This window comes from Panthera leo, chromosome A3 (genome assembly GCF_018350215.1).
Source record: "Panthera leo isolate Ple1 chromosome A3, P.leo_Ple1_pat1.1, whole genome shotgun sequence".
In the NCBI taxonomy this organism is placed as follows: domain Eukaryota; kingdom Metazoa; phylum Chordata; class Mammalia; order Carnivora; family Felidae; genus Panthera; species Panthera leo.
This window is the reverse complement of record NC_056681.1, coordinates 23156574-23181868: the sequence shown is the minus strand read 5'-3', so window position 1 is coordinate 23181868 and position 25295 is coordinate 23156574. Positions and strand designations below refer to the sequence as shown.

The 25295-nt window shown below is 49.6% G+C and overlaps 1 protein-coding gene across 13 annotated transcripts in view; it reads left to right on the top strand.

The window, feature by feature from the left end:
- Nucleotides 1-25295, top strand: part of EPB41L1 (erythrocyte membrane protein band 4.1 like 1) — a 164724-nt gene that overhangs the window by 42719 nt on the left and 96710 nt on the right. For all 13 annotated transcript variants that reach the window (XM_042931075.1, XM_042931066.1, XM_042931073.1 and 10 more), the window contains one exon: nt 14531-14581. The gene's annotated coding sequence lies outside the window, so the exon portion shown is untranslated. The remainder of the gene's footprint in view (nt 1-14530; nt 14582-25295) is intronic.

The following is a 25295-nucleotide window of genomic DNA, read 5'->3' as shown; positions in this document are numbered from 1 at the left end:
GCTGGACTCTGCTCTAGGGGAGGCAGGAGAAAGCTCTCCAGGAAATACAGCCTTGCTAGTGTCTGTGTCCTCCTGGAATAGGGTTCTGTAGAATGAGAAGAGGAAGAGCATTGAATAAGGAATCTAAAGATCTGGGTCCATGCCTTGTATGCGGGCAAGTTGCTTTTCCTTTTTTGTTTCCTTTTCTGTAAAATGATGGTATTAGGATGGATGGTGTACCTAATATTTATTTATTTATTTATTTATTTATTTTAATTTTTTTTTTTAACCTTTATTTATTTTTGAGACAGAGAGAGACAGAGAATGAATGGGGGAGGGTCAGAGAGAGGGAGACACAGAATCTGAAACAGGCTCCGGGCTCTGAGCTGGCAGCACAGAGCCCGATGCGGGGCTCGAACTCACGGACTGTGAGATCATGACCCGAGCTAAAGTCAGACGCTTAACTGACTGAGCCACCCAGGCGCCCCTAGTGTACCTAATATTGGTTACAAGCACTGGCTTGAGAGTCATTCAGGCTTGGCCACATACCAGTTGGGTAGACTTGGGCAAGGCACTTCATTTCTTCCTTCATTTCCTAAAACAGAACCAATAATAGTATCTGTTCCATACGGTTGTGTGGTAACGTACATGGGATGCTGTACATAGTTCTGAGCTGGTAGTAAACACTTGGTAAGTATTAGCAATTGTTACTGTTCAATTCAACACTTTTTAAAAATGTTTTTATTTATTTTTGAGAGAGAGAGAGAGAGAGAGACAGAGAGCGAGCACGAGCTGGGGAGGGGCAGAGAGAGAGGGAGACACAGAATCTGAAGCAGGTTCCAGGCTCTGAGCTGTCAGCACAGAGCCCGACGCGGGGCTCGAACTTGTGAACCATGAATCGTGACCATGTGAGACAGACGCTCAACTGACTGAGCCACCCAGGCGCCCCAGTTCAACATTCTTGAATGCGTTTGTGCTGGGCCCTAGGGCTCCAGGAACGGAGATGAATCCAGCAGTCCTCACAGGCGGGGTAAACGGGCAGACGTGTAAAGATGTACAGTGTACAAGGTATCAGGGTGAGGTTGTTCACTAAGGAAAAGTCTTCACAAAGAAGAGATGTGGTGTTTGGGCTGGATTTATCTTCCAAGTAGAGCAGCATGTGCAAAGGCACCAGGGCTTGTTAGGGGGAACTCCAAATAGTTCCATCTGTTGGAGCAGATGGTGGTGAGTGGTGGGGACAGGTGGGGCACGACTGGCCTGGAGTAAGGCCGGAGAGGAAGTCTGGGGTCCGATCTGGCTCAGGCTGAAGAGCTGGAGTTCTACAGGTGGTAGGGAGCTAGGGAAGAAGATTAAGCTAGCCTCTGAAAGAATCAGATTTGCATTTCAAAAACACAGCTCTCCAGGTGGTGGTAGAGGGTGGGCCAGATAGAGAGCCAGGTGGGGGCAGGAGTGCTGTTGACCTGGAGACTGGTCTCAGAGGATGCTTGTTTGTGTGATAGAAGGTCCCTGTGGGGTGTATAGAGACTAGGATGGGAAGGAGCACAGGTGGTGGACTTCAGGCCAGCTTGGGTCAGGGAGGTGAAGGAGAGGCAAGACTGACCTCTCACAGGCCTTCACACCCCTTAACCTCCAAGGCTGCTTAGTGAGTAGGAATCTGAAAATAAGAGTCCCAGGTCTGCTGCTCAGTGGATTCACAGTATATTAATTTCCTAGGGCTGCTCAATGGAGTACCACAATCTGGGTGGCTTAAAAAAGCAGACATTTATTCTCTCACAGTTCTGGAGACGGAAGTCAGAAATCAAGGTGTCAGCAAGGTTCCTTCTGAAGATTCCGTGGGGGGAGTCTCTCTCGAGCCTCTCTCCTAGCTTCTGGTGGTTGCCTTGGTGTTCCTTGGCCCTCAACTCCCTCTGCCTCTGTTGTCACATGGTTTTCTCCCCTTTCTCCCTGTGTCTGTGTCACCTCCTCTTTTTAAAAGGACACCAGTCATATTGGATTTAGAATCCACCCTAATCCAGTATGACCTCATTTTATTTTAACTAATTACATCTGCAAAGACTATTTCCAAATAAGGTCACATTCTGAAGTTCTGGGTAGACATGAACCTGGGGGACACTATTCAACCCAGTACATACAGGAAGATGGAAAAGAGTGCAAATCCTGGAGCCCCACAAACCTGGGTGCAAATCCAAGCTTTGCAAGGGAGCATGAGATTTGAGCAAATCAATTACTTTTCCTCAGCCACAGTTTCGTCTCCTGTGAAATGGAGACGGTAGCCCCTGCAATGGCATGCTGTGCTGTGGAGGTCAGCCCTGGTCTGCATAGCCTGGTGAGGTGGCACACAGTAGGAGCCCGGTAATGATTACTTCCTCTTTGGCACCGCCTGCCCTGCACTTAGTAGCTGGGACGCATCACTTAAATCTTGCTGCACTTCCTCATCTGCCTAATATGAATTAGCATCATCCAGCTCTACTTACCTCACCAGATTGTGAATCCCAGGGGAAAATGAGAAAGCTCTTTGTAAATTGCTTAAGAGTCTGCTGCTGGGATTTTCAATTATAATCATCATCATCATAATAACCCTCGGCCATCGCCACGTCCACTGCATTCTCAGCGGGGCCCTGCCCAGCCCACTCCTCTCCTGAGGCAAGTCTTCTTTGCCCCTGTGTGCCCTGAGATCTCCTACAAAGCATAGCCACTGTCAGGAGAACCTTAGAGATGGTCCTTACCCTCCATTGCCCTCATTAGCCAGAGAAGGGAAACACACTCTGCGAGAAAGTGACATCCCGAAGGTCACACAGCTGGTCAGTGGCAATTGGAACACCTTGTCTGTGGCTTCTTTTGAAGGTCTGAAGAGTGGTTTTCCCCTATTGCAATGTTGGCCAAGGAGCAGGATCGTGGGGCCGGTGGAAGCCTTCAGAGGGTACTGTGCAGCACAGAGATGGGGAGCCAACAGGAAGAGTGCTGCTGAACCAGGGTCAGAATCCCAAGCAAGGGGGTCCCTGAGTCCCTTGAGTGAGCAGGCAGTGCCTGTGCAGGCTGAATGGGCAGGTTGTTTGTTCTCAGCCTGGCTTGGCCACCTCTGCCTGCTCCAGCTGGAAGAAGCCACCACAGGCGGGCAGTGGCAACGTGGGGAGCCAGAACCTGGAGGTAACCCAAGGCTTCAATGTCCCTATTGACACCCAAGGTTGTGCATCTCAGCAGGCTGTGTCACTCTAAGCCTTGCCTTGGCGGGCGTAGGGAAGGCTCTGGAAAGGAGAGAAGGCTTATCCTGCCTTGACAATTGCCCTGAAGTCCTCTTCCTTTTCCCTCAGCTGGAGGAGCCAGACCCCTCTTCACCCCTTGATTTTCCTTACCTACCTCCCTCCTCTTAGTTTTCTCTTCACTCCCTTGTCCTGCCTTCCCCTCTCATCTCCCCATCTTCTCTCCAGATTGGAAATCTAAAGATAAAGGCTCCAGACCCAGTTCGAGTGGGTGGTTCTGGGGTTGCTTAGGGCCACTTATGAATCAGAAAGCCTAGAGTCTTCCTCGTCAGAGGCCCACTCTGGTGACTGATAAACAGCTGCTTACGTTATTGGCTTACCATGTGCCAGGCCCCATGCTAAGCGCTTTACATGCCTTATGTCTTTTAATCCTTGCAGCTACCCAGCAAGGCAGAGATTAGATCCCCATTTTATTAAAGGAGGCTAAATAACTTACCCAAGGCCTACTCAGCCCTCCACCAGCAAGTGGCACACTGGGATTTAAACATAGATCTATCGAAAGCCCATGGGTACTCTTGAATCTTTCCTATACTGCCCTGGATGGGACATTCAGGAGTGTTCAGGGGTTCACAGAGGGATGTGCACTCACTCAAATTCAGAGAGCAGATTCTCAGCTCAGAGAGCGGGGTCTCCAATCCAGTTCACCTGCTTCCCAGCCTGTGCTGTCACCTCACTCAGGGATTGGCCTTCCTACAGTGTTGGCCCCAGGGCTGGCCACAGCTCTGAGCCCATCTGAGTCTAGGCAGCAGCCCACCTGCATCACGGACAGGTGACAGGGCAGGTCTGAGGGTATTTGGCTTTTTCCCTAGATATTGTTTGGTCATTGGTCACCTTAGTTTTTCACAGATTATCCTGAGTCTTCTAGTTAAGTAAGCTTGTCATTTACAAAGCATGATAGCTTTATCTCTTTGGGAGGGCACTTGGGGGCTTGGAGATCTTCTATCAGGCTCAGTGATGGGGAGGGGAGGGAAGCAGGGGAGCAGAGGCTAGAACCAGGGAACTCACGTTTAGGAGGACACTCATGCCAGAAAGGAAAAGGAAGGAAGCCAGAGCTGGCTAAGGGCCAGAGAAAGTCCAGAGAGAAGAAAGGAATCTGCAGGCTGGAGCTGATAGGGAACCTGTCACTCCAAGTTCAACCCTGGAGTTCAGACTCCCTCACAGGCAGGGCTGCTAATCTCAGAATGTCACTTCTAAATCTGGGGAGCTTCTTCAGTCAGCTTGCTGGGACTCCTTCCACCCCCATCGAGACCATGACCATGGTCAGCTTGAGCAGGTGATTCAACCAGAAAGAACTTTGATTAATGAGCAGTGGCTTTAAGCCTTCAAGACACAGAACCCTCTCTTCATAGGCAAGGAAACAGAAGTGCAATATGTGACATAGCTAAAAGGAGAGTGGTTCAGCATCTCACCCCTTACTCCCTCCTCTGAGGGTTCTTTAAGGCAGGCTGCCTCAAAATTTGCTCCTCCAAGAGTAGCAAAGGGGAACTTGCTAAAAATAGACTCTTTTCTAAGACTCATCTAGAGATTCAAACTCAGCTGCCTCCTGGGAGGGTGGGATCCATGGTGGGGCCTTGGAATCAGCCTGTTTTGACAGATTCCTTGTCAAGGTGATTGTGACACCAAGGGTTCTTAGATCACCCTTGGAGAATGTTGATATCAAATGTTCATGAACTTCTGAAATGGCATGAATAATTTTGAGAGTGTGCCTTGTTCTTGGGAAAGGATCCATAGACACTATCAGAGTCTTTGAATCACGACCCATCTTTAGGGTTGTTTTGTAAGAGTGGGAGCCTAATGACTGGAAAAGGGTCACTGGGGAGCTAACAGCAGAATCATGCATTGAAGGCAGATCTCTCCTGACTCTCAGCACATTGCTGGTTTTAAGTGAAGATGCTGAGGGACTGTAGGCCAGTTCCTTCCCCTACCTGGGCCTCAGTGTTTCCAGCTATAAAATGGGGGTTGGACAGGATAAGCCCAAATTCCCATGTAACTTTGCTCAGTGGCTCTAGAAGCCAGGTTTCCTGCTGCCCAGTTCACATTCTTTGCCCTTTTCCTTGCTGTCTCCTCAGCTTCCCCCACTTTGAAGGCAGTGCCCCTCCCTTTAGCATCTCTCATCTTCAAAGATTCCATCCAGAGCCTGGATTCTAATCCCTTGAGTCCCTCCAGTCAAACCACATGCCCAGGTGCCCAGCTATTTCTCTCTTTCTGTGCCCATTCACAGTAAGTGATCCAGATGCCTGTGAGTCTAGGGATGCTCAAGGTGGCACCTCTTTAGGGCTGGACACTGGGGCCAGTGTCAGGGAGAGGGGCTTGGAGAATGTGTTTCCTTTGGCTCCTGGGACATGCCCAGCCCCTACCTGCGTCTTTGTCCCAGGTCCCTGGGTTCTTCCTGCCAAGAATGCCATCCCCCCTTCTTTAATCACTGTTGAAATCCTGTCTACCTTTTTAAGGCTCAGCTCAGATGCGAACCTCTCTCTCACAAAGCCTGTGGACCCTCCCACCCTTACTCCTATAATGAAAATCTGTCTTTGCTCTGCATTCTCTTAGCGCCTTGTCTGTTCCCCTCTGGGGACGACTTCTCCCTGGTCTTAGCTTTACCGTGGGACATGGGCTTGCCTCTCTTGCAGGATTGTGAGCACTAGGATGTCTCATGTATCATTCTTTGCTCCCCAGCACCTAGCATAAGGCTTTGCACAGAGCAGGTGCTTAATAGAAGGTTATTGAGTTTTATTTGCAAAATCTGCCTCTGACCTTGGGCTGGGCTAGGTTCTCTAGAGGCCCCATGGCCCCATCCCTGGTACAACTTCACACACGTCCCCTTTTTTCTTTGTGGATTGGAGGGAGGCCAAGTAGGGCAGTGGGTAAGAACTTCAACTCCAGTCTTGACTCTGCCATTTCTTGGCTGTGTGACCTTGGATAAGTCACTTCACCTCTCTAAGCCTCAGTTTTCTCAGCTTAAACCAAAGGGCTAAAGATAACAAGTCTGTTGGGGGTTTGGGAGGATTAACTGAAATGATATGTGTAAAATGCTGAGATCTGAGCATTGTACAGAATAAATGGTCAATATATGATTATAATTCATTATTTCTCAGTTAATGGTTATTATCATTGTTGTTTTGGCAGACACCTATCATGGTTGGAGCATCATATACTGGGGGGAGAGAGTGAGACACAGAAAAATCATTCCAAGAGCCTCTTGGTCTCCATGGTTCTAAGGTCAAGTAGGGGCAGTAAGAGTCTTCTATAAGGAGTAGCATCTGGAAAAAATATGGCAGACTGAGCTGAAGAGGGAGAGATCAGGGTGGACTCCATAATCGGCATAGACAGGTATTCCCTGTGGAGATAAAGGAGAGGAGCTCCAGGCTGGAGATGAGAAAGTGGGGGCACACACTTGAAGAGTTGCCCAAAGGACACAGGAAAGAACAGAGTGGAAGCAGAGGCAGCTCCAGAATCTCCACATAGAAGGGGCTTAGGGAGGGGCAGCATCAAGCTTTGTTTTGCCAAGAAGAATTTGGGGGCTTGATGGCTCACAATGCCACTATGGAGAATGAGAGAGAAAAGACTAGAAGAGTAGGGCTTTGTTGTGGGGGTATTGGCGGGGGGAGCTTTGTCTATCTGGGCTTGAGCTGAGAATGGTCAGGGGTGGGCTGTGGTCCCAGGCCTCTGCAGGCCTGCCTTGGAGTCTGTCTCGTAATAACAGGGCCGGCTGTCTACCTGGTCGAGGTAGAGATCCAAACTCTGGTCTATCTGAAGGTAAAGCACAAACTGATCCCAGAAGTGTCAGAATCTCTGACAATCAGAGCTGGCTAGCAGGAGAAGCCATCTCTTGATCCACCCTCCTCATCCCCACATACACAGATGGGAAGCAGAGGCCCAGAAGGGGGAGCCCCCACCCAAGAACTGGCCAGTTCACTGGCCACGGTGAGTTCAGTGCCAGCCCCAGGTGGGCTGTGGACCTAGGCCTGCTCTGGGGTTGGGGGAAGAGGGTGAGGAGGGAGACAAAGAACCCGAGGAAGGGTGTAAATGACAAGCAAATGCCATATTGGTAACAATCTGTTGCCAGGGTGTGTGTGTGATCCTAGGCGAGTGGGATGTGAGTGGGCTGGAGCGTCATTATTCTGGGCTTTCCTTCCCGGAAAGGAAAAAGGACCACATAGGTGGGAGTCAGGGGAATATTGGGGGGTGGAGGAATTCAGGGGGTGGTCTAAGAAGAGAAAAGGCTGTTGCCAAGCAGCAGGAGACACGATTGTATTACAGTGGCACAGAGCACCCCATCATCTGTGGGCATGGCCCTGTACAGCCCTATATGTGATACTCTGCCAGTATCACTCCCATTTTATGGGGGAAGAAGTGAGGCCTCCAAAGGTCACAGGTAGGAAGAACAGGGCCAAGGATGGGGGACATTCCTTCAAAGCCACACCCGTGGCATGCCCTAGGTGGCTGTGGTCCCAGTCCTCAGACCTGGGTCTCAGTGAGGACCTGGGGTCAAAGGGGTCAGGGAGGTGCCAGCCCAGGGCAAGCCACTTTTTGTCTCCTGTATTTCTCCATCAGTCTGCCCATCTATCTGGCCTGTTTTAGTCTAGTTCACCCTGCTCCTTTGCTTGTTAATTGAAAATATTTAGTGAGCACCTACTATATACCAGATCACTGCCCCTGACCCTATGGAACTTCTGCCTTGGTGTGAAGGCTGTCCCACATTGGTAGGATGGGATGGGAAGGAGGAAGTGAGGGGGGTCACTAACCACTCCTTTCTCCCTTCACGCCTACCCCTTCCTCTTCTCTCCCCTTCCAAGTCTCATTAGCCCCCAAGGGACTTTTTTGCCTGATCTGCCCCCTGCTGAAATGGAAAAGAATCAAAGTTAATGGTTAAACGTAATAATAGCCACTGAGGCTTTCACCCTGTGGGGCCGGTGGGAGGGGGCTGAACGTTAGCTGTGTGCTCCTGGAGAGGGGTGGAGACCACCAGGGTTTTCTGGCCTGTACCTGCCACCTTTTTCCCTGACTCTGGAATCTGCCTCCAGGGTCTGTTCCTCCCTCCCCTCCTTCCAGGGGGCAGGCTGCTTCTTGGACCCTTTCCCTGGACTCCAGCTGAGGTGACCCTGGGAGGTGAGTAATGGCTCTGGCCAGGATCCTAGAGCCTCTGAGCGAGTGCTCTTGGGGGAGGTGCAAGACAGGGCTTGGTGCCTACCTCCGGGGACCTACCCAGAGAGCTGGCAGCCAGTGGACCTTTGCTGATTTTGCCTCCTGCCTTGTAGGGGTGGGAGGTGGTAGGGATGGCGTCACAAGTGGCCTAAGGTCTGTGTACAGGATTGCTACCTAAGGCAGGCCATGCCATGCCTTTCTCCTGCTCTCCTTCCCTTTTATCCTCTTCATCGGGTGTCCTGTTCTGGGTTATGCTCTGCTGCTGGACTAGGGAATAGGGTTCATGAGAATAGTGGCAAAGGCTTATTTCTTTCTCTAGAAGACTGAACCCCAGACCTGTCCCCTGTCAAGTTTTAGGGACAGAGCTCAGGCTTCCAAGTCAGACAGGCCTGGGGTCTAAGCTGGGTGACCTTGGGAGGTGGCCCACCTCTCTGAGCCACACTGTCATTCTCTGAACAGTTGGTACTCTGATCTCTTTGTCACTATCACTGTGAAGGTAACAGGCACCGGAGGTGGATATTAATATTAGGCTCCGTAGGCGTTCACTGAATGAGTAGACACCATTCTCTTCAGATTCAACTGACTTTGGGAGGCCTAGCTCTGGCTGTGGGCCATGGAGGCCACCATCCCTGCCGTCTAGGACTTGATTGTCTAGAGATACAGTACATACAGTGGCCACTTGGTCACATGTGGCTATAGAGCACTTGAAATGTGGCTAGTGCTACTGAGGAACTGAATTTTTAATCTTACTTGGTTTGAATTACTTTAAAATTAAAAAAAAATCTTTTTAATGTTTATTTATTTTTGAGAGAGAGAGAGAGAACAAGTAGGGGAGGGGCAGAGAAAGAGGGAGACACAGAATCAAAGCAGGCTCCAAGCTCAGAGCTGTCAGCACAGAGCCTGACGTGGGGCTTGAACCCATGAGCCGTGAGATTATGACCTGAGCCGAAGTCAGATGTTTAACCGACTAAGCCACCCAGACACCCCTGAATTAATTTAAAATGTAAAAAGCATACTCCAGGGCACCTGGGTGGCTCAGCTGGTTAAACCTCTGACTCTTGATTTTGGCCCAGGTCATGATCTCATGGTTCTTGAAATCAAGCCCTGTGTCAGGCTCTGTGCTGCTTGGGATTCTCTCCCTCTCTCTCTGCCTCTTTCCCCCCATGCAGTCTCTCTCTCAAAATAAATACATAAACATTAAAAAAAAGTTCTCATCACAAGAAAAAAGAAATAAAAAAAAAACAAATAAAAAAAATAAAAAAAACAAAATAGAAAAAAACAGTTATCAAAAAACTTCTACAAAAATTAGATTATTAGATTTGTGAATTTACTTTCAGTTGTAAAGGCTAAGGGAATCTTAGTATCCTCTGAAAATTTAGCATCAGAATTGGGATGTGCTCTAAATGTAAGATACATGCCAGATTTGGAAGCCTTAGTATGAAAAAAAGAATGTAAAATATCTCAATATTTTGTATATTGATTACATGTTGAAATGGATATATTGGGCTAAAGAAATATACTGTTAAAATTAATTTCACCCATTATTTGGTACTTCTTAAAATGCAGCTCCTGAAGATTTTATTTTTTTTAACATTTATTTACTTTTGAGAGAGACCATGAGAGAGCGTGTGTGTGTGTGTACATGAGTGAGGTAGGGGTAGAGAGAAAGGGAGACAGAGGATCCGAAGTGGGCTCTGTGCCGAGAGCAGAGCCCGATGTGGGGCTTGAACTCATGAGGAACTTGAACTCATGAACCATGAGATCATGACCTGAGCCAGAATCAGATGCTCAACTGACTGAGCCACCTAGGTGCCCCAGCTTCTGAAAATTAAAAAAAAAATTTTTTTTTAATATTTATTTTTGAGAGAGAGAGAGAGAGAGAGAGAGAGAGACAGCAATAGAGATAGAGACACAGATAGAGCACGAGCAGGGGAGAAGCAGAGAGAGACACACACACAGAATCCAAAGCAGGCTCCAGGCTCTGAGCTGTCAGCATAGACCCCAACGCGGGGCTCAAACCCACAAACTGTGAGATCATGGCCTGAGCTGAAGTCGGATGCTTAACTGACTGAGCCACCCAGGTGCCCCTGAAAATTTTAAATTACATATATAGCTTGCATTATATTGGTATCGGACAGTGCTGTTCTAGCCAGAGTTGAGTTGAACATATTTGAATAAAAATAATACAAGACTATAAAGACTAGTTATTTGGGGTAGCTGTGTTGGGGGGTGAAGATCAGATATTACTCACCTCCCCCACCCCCACTGCCCATATCTGGGCCATGCCCGGTGGTGGAATGTTACCCTGGATAACCCCAAAGCCTCAATGATAAGATTAAGACTTCTGAGGTCAAATGAAAAGCCTGCATCTATCTGGGTAGCCACACCATTCACTTGCTCTGGGTATGACCTTGGGCAAGTCACTTGACTGCTGAAATTTAGTCTGTCATCTGTCAATCTAGATTAACAGTGGGCTTCACCTCATTGACTGAGAGGATTACCTGAGATATAATCCAAGTGTAGGATTTAGCACTGTGCCTGGCATGTGTCAGTAGTCTGGTATCAGCTGTGGTTGTGGTTACTCATTGTGGGGGTTGTTGATACTGCTGTGGTATCCATCAGCTTGAATTCTCTTGTTCGGTTTTTCTGAAGGGGACATGGGCCAGAGGGAAAGGAGAAGTTAAAAGACCTTGACAGTGGATTTGGGTTGAGGACTGGGGTGAGGGTTGCTTTGTTGGTTACCTCAGGGAATTTCTTGCCTCTGAGGTAGCTCCTTGGATCTTCCCATTCTGTAAGTGATCAGGCAAAGATATGTGTTCATTTTTATTTTATTTTTTTTAATTAAAAAATTTTTTTAAATGTTTATTTACTTTTGAGAGAGAGAGAGAGAGAGAGAGAGCGCAAACGAGTGAGAATAAGCAGGGGAAGGAGCAAAGAGAGAGGGAGACACAGAATCCAAAGCAGTCTCAGGATCTGAGCTATCAGCACAGAGCTCCACATGGGGCTCGAACTCACAAACCGTGAGGTCGTGACCTGAGCCAAAGTCAGACGTTTAACCAACTGAGCCACCCAGGTGCCCCCTATGTTCATTTTAAATGTTTATTTATTTATTTTGAGAGAGAGAGAGCAAGCAGGGGAGGGGCAGAGAGAAGGGGAGAGAGAATCCCAAGCAGGCTCCGTGCTGTCAGTGGGGCTCAATCTCATGAACTGTGAGACCATGACCTAAGCCGAAATCAAGAGTCAGATGCTTAACCAACTGGGCCACCCAGACACCCCAATATATGCTCATTTTACAGATGAGGATGCCGAAGCCTGTTGAAGGGAAATGACCTGGCTAACTGGCCAGAGCCCAAATGCAGGACTTCTCAACCCTATTGTGCTAATAGTGGAGCCAGCGTTAAGAGGCCACCTTTTGGGGTTTAGGAGCAGGGACTGATCTGGAGTCTGGAGCTTATGAGGAATGGTTATTATTAGTCTCTTATAAGTGGGGATCTCCATGCCATTCAGTACAACCACCTCATTTTGAGTTGAAGGAACAGAGAACTGAGTGTGTGTAGATGTGTGTGTGACCTGCCTAGGATCACACAGCAGGTTGGTAGCCAAGCTGGATCTGTTTCTGTTTGTTTAGATCCAGCCCTCAGCTCAGCCTTGGCAGGATGATGGCCCTGCTTGTCAGCCCCCTCCTCTCCTTGCCCAGTCCCCAGAGAGGGCTTCTGAGAAAGAGGCTTTTGTTTTACCAGCTCCTTCTGGTTTCCTCTCAAGGTAGCTTCCCCACCCCCATCCCCCTCCTTCTGCCCAGATTTGCATTTGTCCCTGTTCCAGGTTTAAAGGGCTCTGAAATCTGAAGCTTCTCTATACACATCTACTCTCTAGATATCCACAGGGAAGGACATGGGCTTTTTCATCAAGGAGGCCTGAGTTCACATACCTCTTCTACTGTTAATTTTCTCTGTGGCCTTGGTCAAGTCACTTGTAATATTTTAGTCTCAACCTTCTCATCTGAGAAGCAGGAATCAAAATGGTGCACACACGACCCAGTGGTTAAGAACGCGGGCTCTGGGTCTCACCCCTGCACTGGTTCACTGTAGGGTCTTCAGTGAATCATTCCACCTTTCTGAGTCTCAGCTTCCACATCTGTAAGTGGAGGCTGCTACCTCCGTGATCCTTGTGATACGGCGCTGTGCTGAGCTTTTCACACATCTCACTGAACCCTCCTGTTAGCCCTGGAAGCAGACACTATCTTGTTTCCCGAATGAGGAAACCAAGACGCAGAGAAGTGAAGCGACTGGCCCCAGGCCTCAGAACCAGAGAGAGGTGGAGCTGGAGTTCAAACCAGGTCTGTGTGACTGCAGAGCCCCGAGCTTCTACCCACTGTACCACACTTTTCCCCAGGCACCCTTGCTACCTGGCCTCCTGTAGTTCACCCCAGTGAGTAGGAAAGCGGATTGTCAGCTGCTGGGAGACTGATGTCACACCTGGAGTGAATGGTGTCCTGAGCCCCATGCTGGCCTCCAGAGCTGGATCAGAGAGCAGACAGTAGGGATCACAGCTTTTGTTCCTGTTGGTCCACCCTCAACCTTCCTAGTCACCTGATTTTCGTGTTCTGTGCGAAGTGGAGCTATCTCATCCCACCTGGAGATTTACTGTTTTGAATCCAGTCCCTCCAACATTCCTGCCCCATTGGGTATGAGGCCGGGCCTGCAGTTGAGCCTTAAATAGTCTGTGAGCAAATTAGACCAGAACAGAATATTAATGCTAAAAGGAATGTAGGGACCACTGAGTCAAACCATATTTATTTTACAGCTGAGGAGACTGAGGCAAGGAGAGGCCAGGTTGAGAGAGCAATGGGTATATTTTTTTCCTGGGTGCTGGAGACCATCAGGACTGACATAGAAGGAAGTGTCTGAGGGGTAGGCAGGCCTTTGCTCTCCCTTATCTCCCATGTCCAGTCCATCACCAAATTCTTTGGGTACCATCTCTTTTACTATTTTTTAATTAAAAAACTTTTTCAATGTTTATATATTTTTGAGAGACAGAGCACGAGTTGGGGAGGGGCAGAGAGAGGGGGAGATACAGAATCCAAAACAGGCTTTAGGCTCCCAGCTGTCAGCACAGAGCCTGACGTGGGGCTCAAACTCCCAAATCATGAGATCATGACCTGAGTGGAAGTCGGATACTTAACCGACTGAGCCACCCAGGCTCCCCTTTTTATTTATTTTTTTATTATTTATTTATTTATTTTTTTATTAAAAAAAATTTTTTTTTAACATTTATTTATTTTTGAGACAGAGAGAAACAGAGCATGAATGTGGGAGGGTCAGAGAGAGAGGGAGACACAGAATCTGAAACAGGTTCCAGGCTCTGAGCTGTCAGCACAGAGCCCGACGCGGGGCTCGAACTCACGGACCGCGAGATCATGACCTGAGCCGAAGCTGGCCGCTTAACCGACTGAGCCACCCAGGCGCCCCAAGGCTCCCCTTTTTAAAAATTGTTTAATGTTTATTTATTTTTGAGAGAGAGAGAGAGAGAGCACACAGCGGGCAAAGGGCAGAGGGAGAGAGGGAGACACAGAATCTGAAGCAGGCTCTAGGTTCTGAGCTCTCAACACAGAGCCTGATGCGGGGCTAGAACTCATGAACTGCGAGATCATGACCTGGGCCACAGTTGGATGCTCAACTGACTGAGCTACCCGGACACCCCTGGGTAGCACCTCTTAAGGATCTCTTGAATCCATCTACTTCTTTCTAGCTCTACTGTGACCACCCCAGTCTGGGCCCTTGTCATAAGCTCCCTGGACAACCACAAGAACCCCTAATGCGTACACTGAGAGCTGCTCTTGCCTGTTTCCAGTCTGTTCTCTACCCTATGAATCAGTGATTTCCCACTGCTGTTACAATTAAGACTGAACTCTTTACCTCAGCCTCGGAGGCCCTTCATGGCGAGGCCCCTGCTGGCCGCTTCCACTTCAAAAGTGTTACTTTCCCTTTAGCTCTGCTGTGTAGTCACATAGGCCTTTCTGTTTAACAGGTTCAGCAACTTCCCTAAGGTTCCTCAGAGAGCTAAATGACAGCCTCTCAGTTTCCAGCTCCTTGCTGGGTCTATGAACTTCATTCGATTTCGGAGGAGCTAACGCTGTTTCCTCCTTCCAGGTGCCTGACTGACATCCTTCCCCTGGGGGAGCTGGTGTGGACGGAGGAGGGGTGAGTGTTACAAAGGCACAGCCTAATTCTCCTTCTTGCATTTAGGTTGGACAGATTGGACTTCCAGGCCCTCAAGCTCTCTATTTTGATATGTTTAACTGCTGGGTTGTCATGAAGGTTTGTTTAGGCCACAGATTTTTGGTGGGTTTAAAAAGTGGGGCGGTGCTGTGGGTCCTCTGGTTTTGGCTTATTTTGAGGTAGGGACTAAAATGCATACTCATCAAACACCTCTGTGTTAGACAGTGTGTTTTGCCTATAGTGCCTATTTGCCTATATCTGTGATGGATGGCCTTGGACCTGGAAGTTGGATCTCCTGACCCTGCAGCCCTTGCTTTCTTTTGCATAACCACTCCCAGGTGTATACTAGATTCAGGACAGGTTGTTTTCATTCTGGTTATGCCACTGACTACTGAGTGACCGTGGGCAGCTACCTTTCTTTGTGTTGGCCTCAGGATCATATATATACTGTCAGGACATGGAGTGGAGGAAAACAACAAATGAGTTGTTTTCAAACTGTCCAGTAGGAACATCCTTTTTCAAATGAACCCCAAAGACTCTCAATGTGCAAAATAGCCAGAGGGGTTGTGGCGTGGTTGAAGTGGGGGTAGGTGTGGGGGACTCTAATTGGCTGATTCCTCAGCCCCCAGCAGCCTCCAGATAATGACAGGGAACCCTTCCTTGGCGCTGCACGAGATGCTTTGCAAACTGCTGGCATGGGGTGTGTCGAAACCCCTTTCCAGCTCAGAGGTTCTGTGGCTCTGGCAGGGTGAGGGCATAGAGAGGGAGCTGAGCCAATGAAGTTATACTGACTGGGAAATTGTGAAGTAATATGCAAATGTCATTGTGGGTTATTAGTAAGGCACATCTGCTAGCTCTGTGATGTTGTCATTCCAGAATCGTCTGGTTTTTGTTTTCGACTAGATCGGAGGCACTTCTGTACCCCTAGGGGACTCTCCACATGAGCGTGTTTGTGTGTGTGTGTGTGTGTGTGTGTGTGTGTGTGTGTCTAGGGAGTAAGGGCTATGGGGACAAGGTGGGACTGAGCCAGCTGAGGCAGGTAGAATAAATGCCAAGCAGAGCTGGGAGCATGTTGCTCTGGGGGGTGGCGGGGGTGAGGGGTGGCTTTAGCTCTAGCTAAAAGGAGTGATTTGGCTCTTTCCTGCCAGCACATGGGCCCCACGGAGATTTCTGGGCAGGAAGCACTGGGAACAAGGAATCCTCTGTCCACAGTCACAGCACAGCCAGGACAGAGGAGGTGGATTAGGAGTTCCCAGGAGGGGGCCTGCTGGTCTTTCCTGGACATTTGGGCAAATGGGTAGGGAAAGGGGGAACTAAGGTATGTGTGTCGCGGGAGGTGTGGGCTTGGTAAGAGGAGATAGCAGTTGGTTCATACATTTATTCTACAAGTTCCTTGAGCTTCCTGTAAGCCCTCTGAGGAGCCAGACTCAGAAGCAGGCAACCCTGTAGGGGTTAGAGCCAAGAAAGATGACACTCTAGGTATTAACCATCATCAGTTTACTGGAGGAGACAGGAAATGTGAGAAATGATAGATTTTCACAGGGAGTCTGATGCAGTGGAAATCATTTGGCCTGCAATCTGGAACTGGGCCTCAGTTTTCTCTTCTGTTAGAATGCGGATGGACACATCCGCCCTGGCTACTTATTAATGCTCTTCTGGGAATCAGAAGAGGGTATTTCAAACCTTTTGGGGCAGCAGAATCCCAGTATGTAAGCTTTTGTAGCAGAGCTGCTGAGGTTGGCTTGGCAGCAGTTTATCCAGAATCTTGCTGCCCTCCTTACTGCCCTTTGTTCCCTGGGTGTTTGGGAAGGTGCAGTTTCCCTTTGCAGATTCCTAAGGCTCTAGGAAGCAATGTCTAAAGACCCCTGGGTCAGGATGATTCTTGAGAACAAGCTTTGTAGACCGTCCCTTGCAGCCCAAATGATAGAGATTGTGCCAGGATGCACAGGAACAGTTGCAGTACTGCCTTATGCCTTGCCCTGCCCATGGCCAGCATAGACCTTATCTAGGTTATGGCCTGTATAATTGGGCATGGCTTTTTCATAAATAAAGTGACAAAAGCTCAACTTAAAGTGGTTTGAACCAGAGAAGGACTTTAATGGATCCTGGGGTTGTCCATAGAATTGAAGGATGAGAAATCGAGTGGACTCTCCATCTGTATCCTATCACTGCTATCTCTCCTCTTTGCCCTCATTAGGAACTATCCGTCCACTACCCCAGCTTTGCAACCCAAACAGAAAAAAAGAACTATTTTTCTTCTAGGGTCTATATATTGATCCAAGGGAAGGACTCTGATTGGGTCAGTCCTTGTTGTGGGGGGATAGGGACATTCTCAGTGCCCAGGCCTTTGTCATATGGCTACCCATGTAGCTAATGGAGAAGCAGGGCCGTAACTAGAAGGGAGTGAAGCCTGCAGGACAGACAGAGCTGTGAGAGTGCTGTGGGATGTTAGTGGAGTCCCGGGTTATAGGAGAGCAAACAGTTTGTAGGCCTGCAAGGGGTTTTAACTCTTCTCTTCAGTGATAATAATACAAATACCAATAATGATAATAATAGGTAATGTTTGTTGAATTTTTCTCCCTGTGCTGAGCATGTTTTATTGCTTTATGGGTATTATTTCTTTTTTTAAAAAAATTTTTAATGTTTATTTATTTGAGGGAGACAGAGCATGAGCAAGGGAGGGGCAGACAGAGAGGGAGACACAGAATCCCAAGCAGGCTTCAGGCTCCGAGCTGTCAGCACAGAGCCTGATGCGGGGCTTGAACTCACAGACCGCAAGTTCATGACCTGAGCTGAAGTCAGACGCTTAACTCACTGAACCACCCAGATGCCCCAGTATTATTTCATTTAATCCTCACAATAGTCTTTTGGGTAGGTACTGTTACTATCCCCATTTTATAGATGGGGAACTGAGGCACAGTTAGTGAAGGTCACACATTGAGTAGGAGGAGGCCAGGAGTCTGGCTTCAGAGCCCATCTCCATTACCACATCTGTTGCCTCTCATTGGTAGTTCAAGTGGCTGGCCGTCCTATGTCTGCTGCTCCGTGACACAGAGCTCATGACATGTAGAGGCAGCCCCTCCCCAGGTTACACTGCTCTGCCTGTGGGAAAGGGCTTCCTTGTGTTGCATGCAGACTTGCCTCTATATAAACCCATCCATCCAATGTGTGGCTCTGTGGCAGATGGAAAGAAGAATCATCTATGAAGCTCCTAAAAGGTCACCGTAACAAATAAGTCGCATTAACCGAGTTCTTGCCTTGTGCCAGGCTCTGTGCTGAATACTTAGTGTGCATTATCTCATGTAATTGCAACAACAACCTTATGGAGTAGGTACCGTTATTGCACCCATTTTCCAGAGGAAACTGAGGCTCGGAGAGGTTAGCAACTTTCCTATGATCAGATGGCTCATAAATGATAGAGCTCGTGCTTGAGTTCAAGTCTGCCTAGCTCCGAAGGCTGTGCTAGGGACCACTACAGTCATCTGTCCCCCAGAGGGGAAATAAATGTGTGTAGGTGTGGCTGTGACACAGTCCATGGTGCACATTGCCATGGGAGAGGGATAGGAACAGTACAACTGAGGCTCAGAGGAGAGAACTCAGGGAAAGGGGAACAACAAGGGCACAGCAGTCAAAATGTGCTTCCTGGAGGAGGGGACATTTTTGTCTGGGCTCCTCAAAGGGTCTGGATTTGGAGGGGAAGGCTCTCCAGGAGGAGGGAGCTGCCTGGGGAGAGGCATGGAGGGGAAACGCTGGAGCACTTCAGTTTGGCCAGAATTAATGAGTGGAGGGAGGAGGGTGGCCAGCTGTCTCTCAGGCTTCTCAGAGGGAGCCCCTCCTTCCATATTCTTCTCTTCAGTCGTGTGAAGAGGTTTGATTGCCTCCAGCTGCACACAGGTGCCCTGTTCCTTCACCTTTTCTCCCAGATATAAGGAGGGCAGGCCCCAGGTGGATGGTGGGTGCCAACAGGGGTCAGTCCTTTATTCACTTCCTCCCAGTGGTGAATGGTGGGAAAAACGTCCCCTTGTGGTCCACCCCCTCCCCCTCCCACCCCCTTCCCGCCCCCCAGGAGTCAGCATTTCCTCCAAACAACACAAAGCTCACAGAAGCAGGATGGTTTCTAACAGCTTTGGCAAGTGGTGGGGTTTCCCATCCCCTCCCCAGGAAGCAGGCTGAAGCATGTACCTCTAAGCCACGGAGAGGCCCCCTTCTCTTCCTTACTTCCCCCTGCCCCTCCTTGCACAGCTAATCTCATGCACCTTGTCAGAAGATGGACAGTGCCCTCAGAGCCAGGGCTCTGTCCTGGAAGTGCCTTCAGATTTTTCTTCAAACAACTCCAAATTGGGGGAAGAGTGTAATGTTAGCCCTGGGAGCCTCCTTGGTTTCAAAGGATGGAAGGATGGTAGTCATATTTATTGAACTGGACTCAGTGTATCAGAGGCTTTATCAACCCATTTTACAGATGAGGAAGCCGAGGCTCAGAGAAGGAAAATTACGTAGGTGCAGTTGTCACACGAAGGTGCCTGTGTCATTATCTCTTGCAGGAAGGATGAAAGCGTGGGTCACTCAACAAGGAGAATGCCCCCTCCCCCCTCCCCTCCCCCTCCTTCCTCTTGCCTACCCACTCCTCCTCCCATAGCAGGGCTCTGAAATGCTGACTCTGGTTCCCCTGGCTGCTCCTCAGACTCTCCCCCACGTGGGTACAGATCATTCCCCCATGGCTTGCTGCCTGTCTGAGAGCTGGAGTGGGCTGTCTCTGGTGGGGGGTGGGCAGGCTTAACGAATGTCATCCAGACAGGGCCCAGATGTCCAGCATTCCTTCTGTGACCCCTGTTTTCTCTGAGATCTCTGGACTTTTCCAACCCTTCTTGGAGGGATTCCAGCATTTCTATAGCAGGAAAAGAGGTACGGAAGGGCAGAGGAGTTCTTTCACTGGAGCGTGTTTTATCCCCATGGCCCCTATCATCTGGCTCACACCTGGACTAGAATCAAAGCCCCTTGTATTTTTCCTGCGAAGCACTTTTCTATTTATCATCCCATCAGATTTTCACCATAATCCTGAGAGGTAAAGCAGGGAAGGTATAATTATTCCACTTTTGTGGGTGGGTTAATGGAGGCTCAGAGAAGATAAGTGACTTCTCCAAGCCCACATAGCTAATGAGTAGCAGAGCAGTCGTAGAAGAGAGAAGCCGATGTCCAGGAAGCCTGATTCTTCATTGCCCAGTGCTAATGGCTATATGGACAGCCACTGAGACTCCCTCTTTGATTCAGCCGGGTATGTGGGGGTTATGTCCCCAGTTCAAACCTTCCCAAGCTTCCTAAGGCCTATGGAATGAAGTGTCACCAGTTCTGAATCTGAGAGTTCCCCAGCCAGTCTCAACCTCCTGCTCTGGCCAGTCTTGACTGACCTAACAGGCTGGACTTTTTCTTCCCACAAGGTGGATGAGATTAACCATTTGTTGGGGAGGACCCCTCTGTGGGACATTGGAAACATGTGTTTCAGTCTGTTGCCCAGGGAGTGGATGGGGAAACTGAGGCCAGCGTCAGCATAATGGTTGCATTCAGGACAGCTAGAGTGGCAAGATGGGGGTGAGGGGCAGGCTTGCACTGGGTGGATGTTTTACACCCCTTTCCCAGAAAATCCACACCTTTGTTTCACTAAGTGGAACACAGTGTCCACTGAATGTTTACGTATTGCTCCATTTCTGCCCCAGAGAAATTTTTGTTAGGGGCACTCTGGGCTTTCCTAGAAAAGTGAAATCTAGCCCAAAGCAGGCAGAGCCCTGGGTTCCTAAGGAACTGAGCTTCAGCTCAGTATTTGGTAAGGATAACTGGGATTCTGGACTTGGGTAGTGGTGATAGTTGCACAATTCTGTGAATATAGTGCTAGCACGTTCTTTACCTCTAGACCTCCCAGGAGTTGGGGACAGCAGAGAGTAAAGGCTCTGAGACTGGCCTCCTGGGCCTTATGGAAGTGGTGATGGCCTCCAGAACTTGTTGCTGGTTAGTTTCTCCTTTCCTGCTTGGGGAGGCCAAGACTCAGACTAGGAAAGTAATTGGCATCAGTCGCCAGTTGCGGCCAGCCCTGGATGCACACAGGGGAGCTAGCAGCGGAGTAGGGGCAGCATTATAAAACTAGAAGAGCAGGGGCGCCTGGGTGGCTCATTCGGTCCAACTTCAGTTCAGGTCATGATCTCGTGGTGTGTGAATTTGAGCCCTGCGTTGGGCTCTGTGCTAACAGCTCGGAGCCTGGAGCCTGCTTGGGATTCTGTGTCTCCCTCTCTCTCTGCCCCTCCCCTGTTCACACTCTGTCTCTCTCTGTCTCTCAAAAATAAATATGCATTAACAAATTAAAAAAAAAACAAAACTAGAATAGCAGACACTGCCTTCTTCATATGTGCGTTCCTGAGAAGGACTCAGGAAAGGTCTGAACAAATGACCTGGGAAGGTCCCTTTCCCTCTCTGGCCCTCAGTTTCCCCATCTGGATCCACTCTCTCCAGTCCTTTGTGTCCTGTTATTCTGTGATCAAGGAGTTGAGTCAGTGGTTGCAGAGTTTTCCTGGGGGCTCAGCTGCCTCATTTGTCAAACAAGGACGATGAAATTAGCCAGTCCTATCCACCTCAGGCTTACTACTACAAAGGTCAGTGAGGTGACCACATCACTTCAGGGCCATCACAGGCTTTGGCAGATGGGGAGTCGCTTTAACAAGGTGACATGCTCCCACATAGGCAGCCAGATGAAACTGAGAAGGGCTCGAGCTCCAGACCCAGACGCACTTGAGGATATACCCCTGCTCTGCCCCCTCCTGTGTGAATTTGAGTGAGATGATTCACTTCTCTCTGCCTTAGTTTTACCACCTATACAGTGGAGACAGCAATAGCGCTTACTTAGGAGGTAATGGAGCCCAAATGAGAGAATGCAGGCCATGTGGGTAGCACTGTGCCTGGACACAGTCGAGCGCTCCAGAGCTGTGTTGTTGGTGACTATAGCGGTGATGGTAATTGATATTTAGAGACTGGGGCTCTGTGGGGCCAGCTAGGCTAGGGATGGCAGTATTACTGTTACCAATAACCTCTTCTATCTTTTTTGGCACTTTACAGTTTGCAAAGCGTGTTCACCTCCATGACTGTATGCCATCTTTAGAGTACTCTTTAACAGAGGCAGGAAGGCAGTCACCGTCTCCACTTTACAAACGCAGCTGTGGGTCTTAGGGGAGGCAAGTGACTTGCCACGATTTCAGCCTGGGTCTTCAGGAAGCTCTGCTCTGGGCCAGAGGTGCAGCGGGGATCAGCCTCTGGCTTTGGCAGCACGGACAGGGCAGTGGATGATTGTTACTCACCCTGATTGTCACTCCATAACTTTTGGAGAGTACGTGAGTGACTGAATAAATGACAGAGTGACTGGTTCAGTGGCCTCGTCAAGTCACAGAAACACACACACACAGGTCTTGAAGTACATTTGGTGTGATTGGGTGCAACCTGTTTCACACCGCTGGGCCCAGGATTTCTAGAGCTCTGTGCCAACGGTGCCCTTGCCGTTTCCATACAGCCTGTATGCGTCCTGAGCCCCGAAAAGCCAGATGCGTATTTTCTCTCTGCTGTTTCGTGCTCCCCCCAGCCCCCACCCCAGTGACTTGGGCCTAGAGGTGGATTTTGCCTCCAGTCGCTCCTCCAGTGAGTCTTGATTTAGTCAACCAATATTCACTGAGTTCCTGCCATTCATTCGCTGGGCACTGTCTCACGTGCCAGGATGCAGAGGTGAACACAGCAGGCAAACACACGATCCGTGCTGAACAGCAGACTTCTTGCCAGTCTCTGGCAGTTCCCAAGGGGTGATGAGGATGTGGGATGCATGCTTTTGAATCTGGAAAAATGTCTGTGCTGTGGGGGGTGGCGTGTGCTGGGAGGCTTGGGGGCGGGGTGAGGCCTGGGCTGTTGTTCACCTCTGCAGCGCCTTGCTGAGTGACCTCGGGGCAGTTCCTGCCTCTCCCTGGGGCTCCTCCTTGTCTACCAAAGGAGGGGATTGGTTGAGATATGAGGATAGTCCCTGATGTTTGTGGAGCACCTGTCTGGCCCACGTATCCTGTGCTCACAGCCTCACTAGGCTGATGCCAACGTTCCTGCCTGCCCAGCAATTGGCTCCTGGGGCTTGCAGGCCTTGGGAATGGTTTCTGAATGGGGATCTGGGCACCAGGAAAATGTTGGTAGGATCATCATCTCCCACATAGTCTGACCCGAGAATTTGCCCGCTGGCCCGTGGGCCCAGCTTCCCCAGGCTGGCACTAGGGCTGACAGAACACATTCCAGCAAGGCAGCCCCTGACACAGAGGCCAGCCCCGTCTAGCAGGGGCTGTCCATGCTGGTGGCTGTAAACTCTTATGCTTTCCTTTGGGTAGGAGGTGTCGAGAGATGGGGTGGAGATGGGGTGAGAGCAAAACTTCGAGACTTTCTGAAACTACGGAGCTGACCTAGCCCTTCCACAGAAAGGCTAGTGAAACTGAAACCTGAAAAGGGCAGGCTTTCCCAAGTCTACACTGAGTGTCATCGAGCTGTGTGAGAACTGATCCCCTCCCCCAACTATCGCATCTTGTGCTCAAATGTTTCCTCCTGGGCCTTGGTCATTGTGGTTGGGGGAAGACAAAGGGTACAGCATGTGTATACCTAGCAAGTCATAGGGTGGTGGGACCTCATACTGGTGGCTGTGGTTGGGAAGGGAGGAGTGTCTACGTGTCATTTCTGTCACATATCCCTGCCTCCTGCTGTGTTTCTCATTTAAGTCCTGGATCTCTTGCCATAGTGGCACTGACAACTGACATGTTGAGTTTCCAGAGGAGGAAGGGAAGCAGAGGGCAGGGCCTTGTGCCAGACGGGGGCAGGAGACCTGGTGAGTCCTGGCTGTGCCTGATTCCAGGTGATGGAGTGGTTCAGCTGTGAGCACCCATGCTGGCCCCAGGGCAGTGCTCATGTGGTCTGGCTGGCAGGCTGGGGAGGAGCCTGTCTGTGTCCTCCCTGCCCCCCAGCTGCCTGTCTCTGCAGCCTACCCACCAGCCTGCAGCTCTGGGCTGTGACGCTTGGCCCAGGCATGGGGACTGGTTTGGCAGGTTTCGCCACACCCTTGAGCTGTGGGAAGGCTGGGAGCCAGGGCGGGGCAGGCCTGAGGAGACAGTGCTGCCCTGTCCTTGACCCCCCCCCCCCCCCCTTCCAGCCTCCCTTCTGCCCTCTCTCCCACCTTTCTCAGGGAAGCTGCATGGGGAGCTGGAAAGCAGAAGCCTTGGAACTCCTAGTCAGCATGTGACCATGGGCAAATCCTTTATTGGACCTCAGTGTCGTCATCTGTATGATGGGGCTTTGGGCTCTGTAATCCTCAAGCAGCCACATACTATGATTCTAGTTATAGCTTTGCCTTTTTTTTTTTTTTAGTTTTTAAAAAAATGTTTATTTTAATTTTTGAGAGAGAGAGAGAGACAGAGCACAAGTGAGGGAAGGCAGAGAGAGGGAGTCACAGAGTCTGAAGCAGGCTCCAGGCTGTGAGTTGTCAGCATAGAGCCTGATGTGGGGCTGGAAGTCATGGACTGCGAGATCATGACCTGACCAAAATCAGAAGCTTAACCAACTGAGCCACCCAGGCGCTCCTGACCTCTGCCATTTTCTCTTCATCCCTGGGCAAGTTTTTTTTTTAATTGTTATTTATATTTACTTTTTGAGAGAGAGAGAGCACAAGCTGGAGAGAGAGAGCAAGCTGAAGGGGCAGAGAGAGAGAGAGAGAGAGAGAGAGAGAGAGAATCCCAAGCAGGCTCCACACTTGGAGCTGCATGCGCTGAAAGCACAGATCCTGATGTGGGGCTTGAACTCATGAACTGTGAGATCATGACTTGAGCCAAAACCAAGAGTCGGACGCTTAACTGACTGAGCCAGCCAGTCAGTTGGACTGAGCCATCCATCCCTGGGCAAGTTATAGCACACCAAGTACCTTAGGTTCTGAATGGGAAAATGAGGGTCACGACCCTTGCTTGTTTCCTGGGGGTGGTGGGGGGATCAGCTAATATCCTGGCAAGTATCCAGTCTCCATTAGAAGGGTTTTCTGTCTATATTCTGGCCTGCCCTTATCTGGGTCAAGCAGAAAGAGTGTGCCTAGAAGTGGCGCTTACTCTAGTTCCCTCCCCCTTATCCTGAGCATGGAATTACCTGAGAAGCAGGCTTTCTGAGCTTCTCCACGATAAAGCGGGGAGAACAAGAATCCAGGGGTAAGCCTCAACATTTGCTGCTTCCACTTCCTCCTGACCTTCCGATCCACCCAGGGTCTAGTTCAGGAGAAAGAGGGAAGGCACTCTGCCTTCTGCTGCCACAGCCCCACCATATGACCCCCGGGCAAATTGTATCCTCTCGCTGGACCACATCTAACAGTTAAGAGTATACAGATCATTTTTCCTCAGAAAATTCAAATTCTGACAATGTATAGATCAGGGGAAGGAACAGGAGCTAATGAGCACATTCCCAGCCTTGGATAGGGGTAGAGAGAGAAGGAAAGGGAATTAACATTTATTGAGCCAGCCCAATGCCAGTTACTTTGCATAAATTACATACATTGTCTGTATTCCCAAGTTTCCTTTCCAAGTGGCAGCCAAAGTGATGTTCATAAAACACAAATCAGATCTTGTCACTCTGTGTCTTTCCTCTGCCCTTACCATGGCCTGCAGGG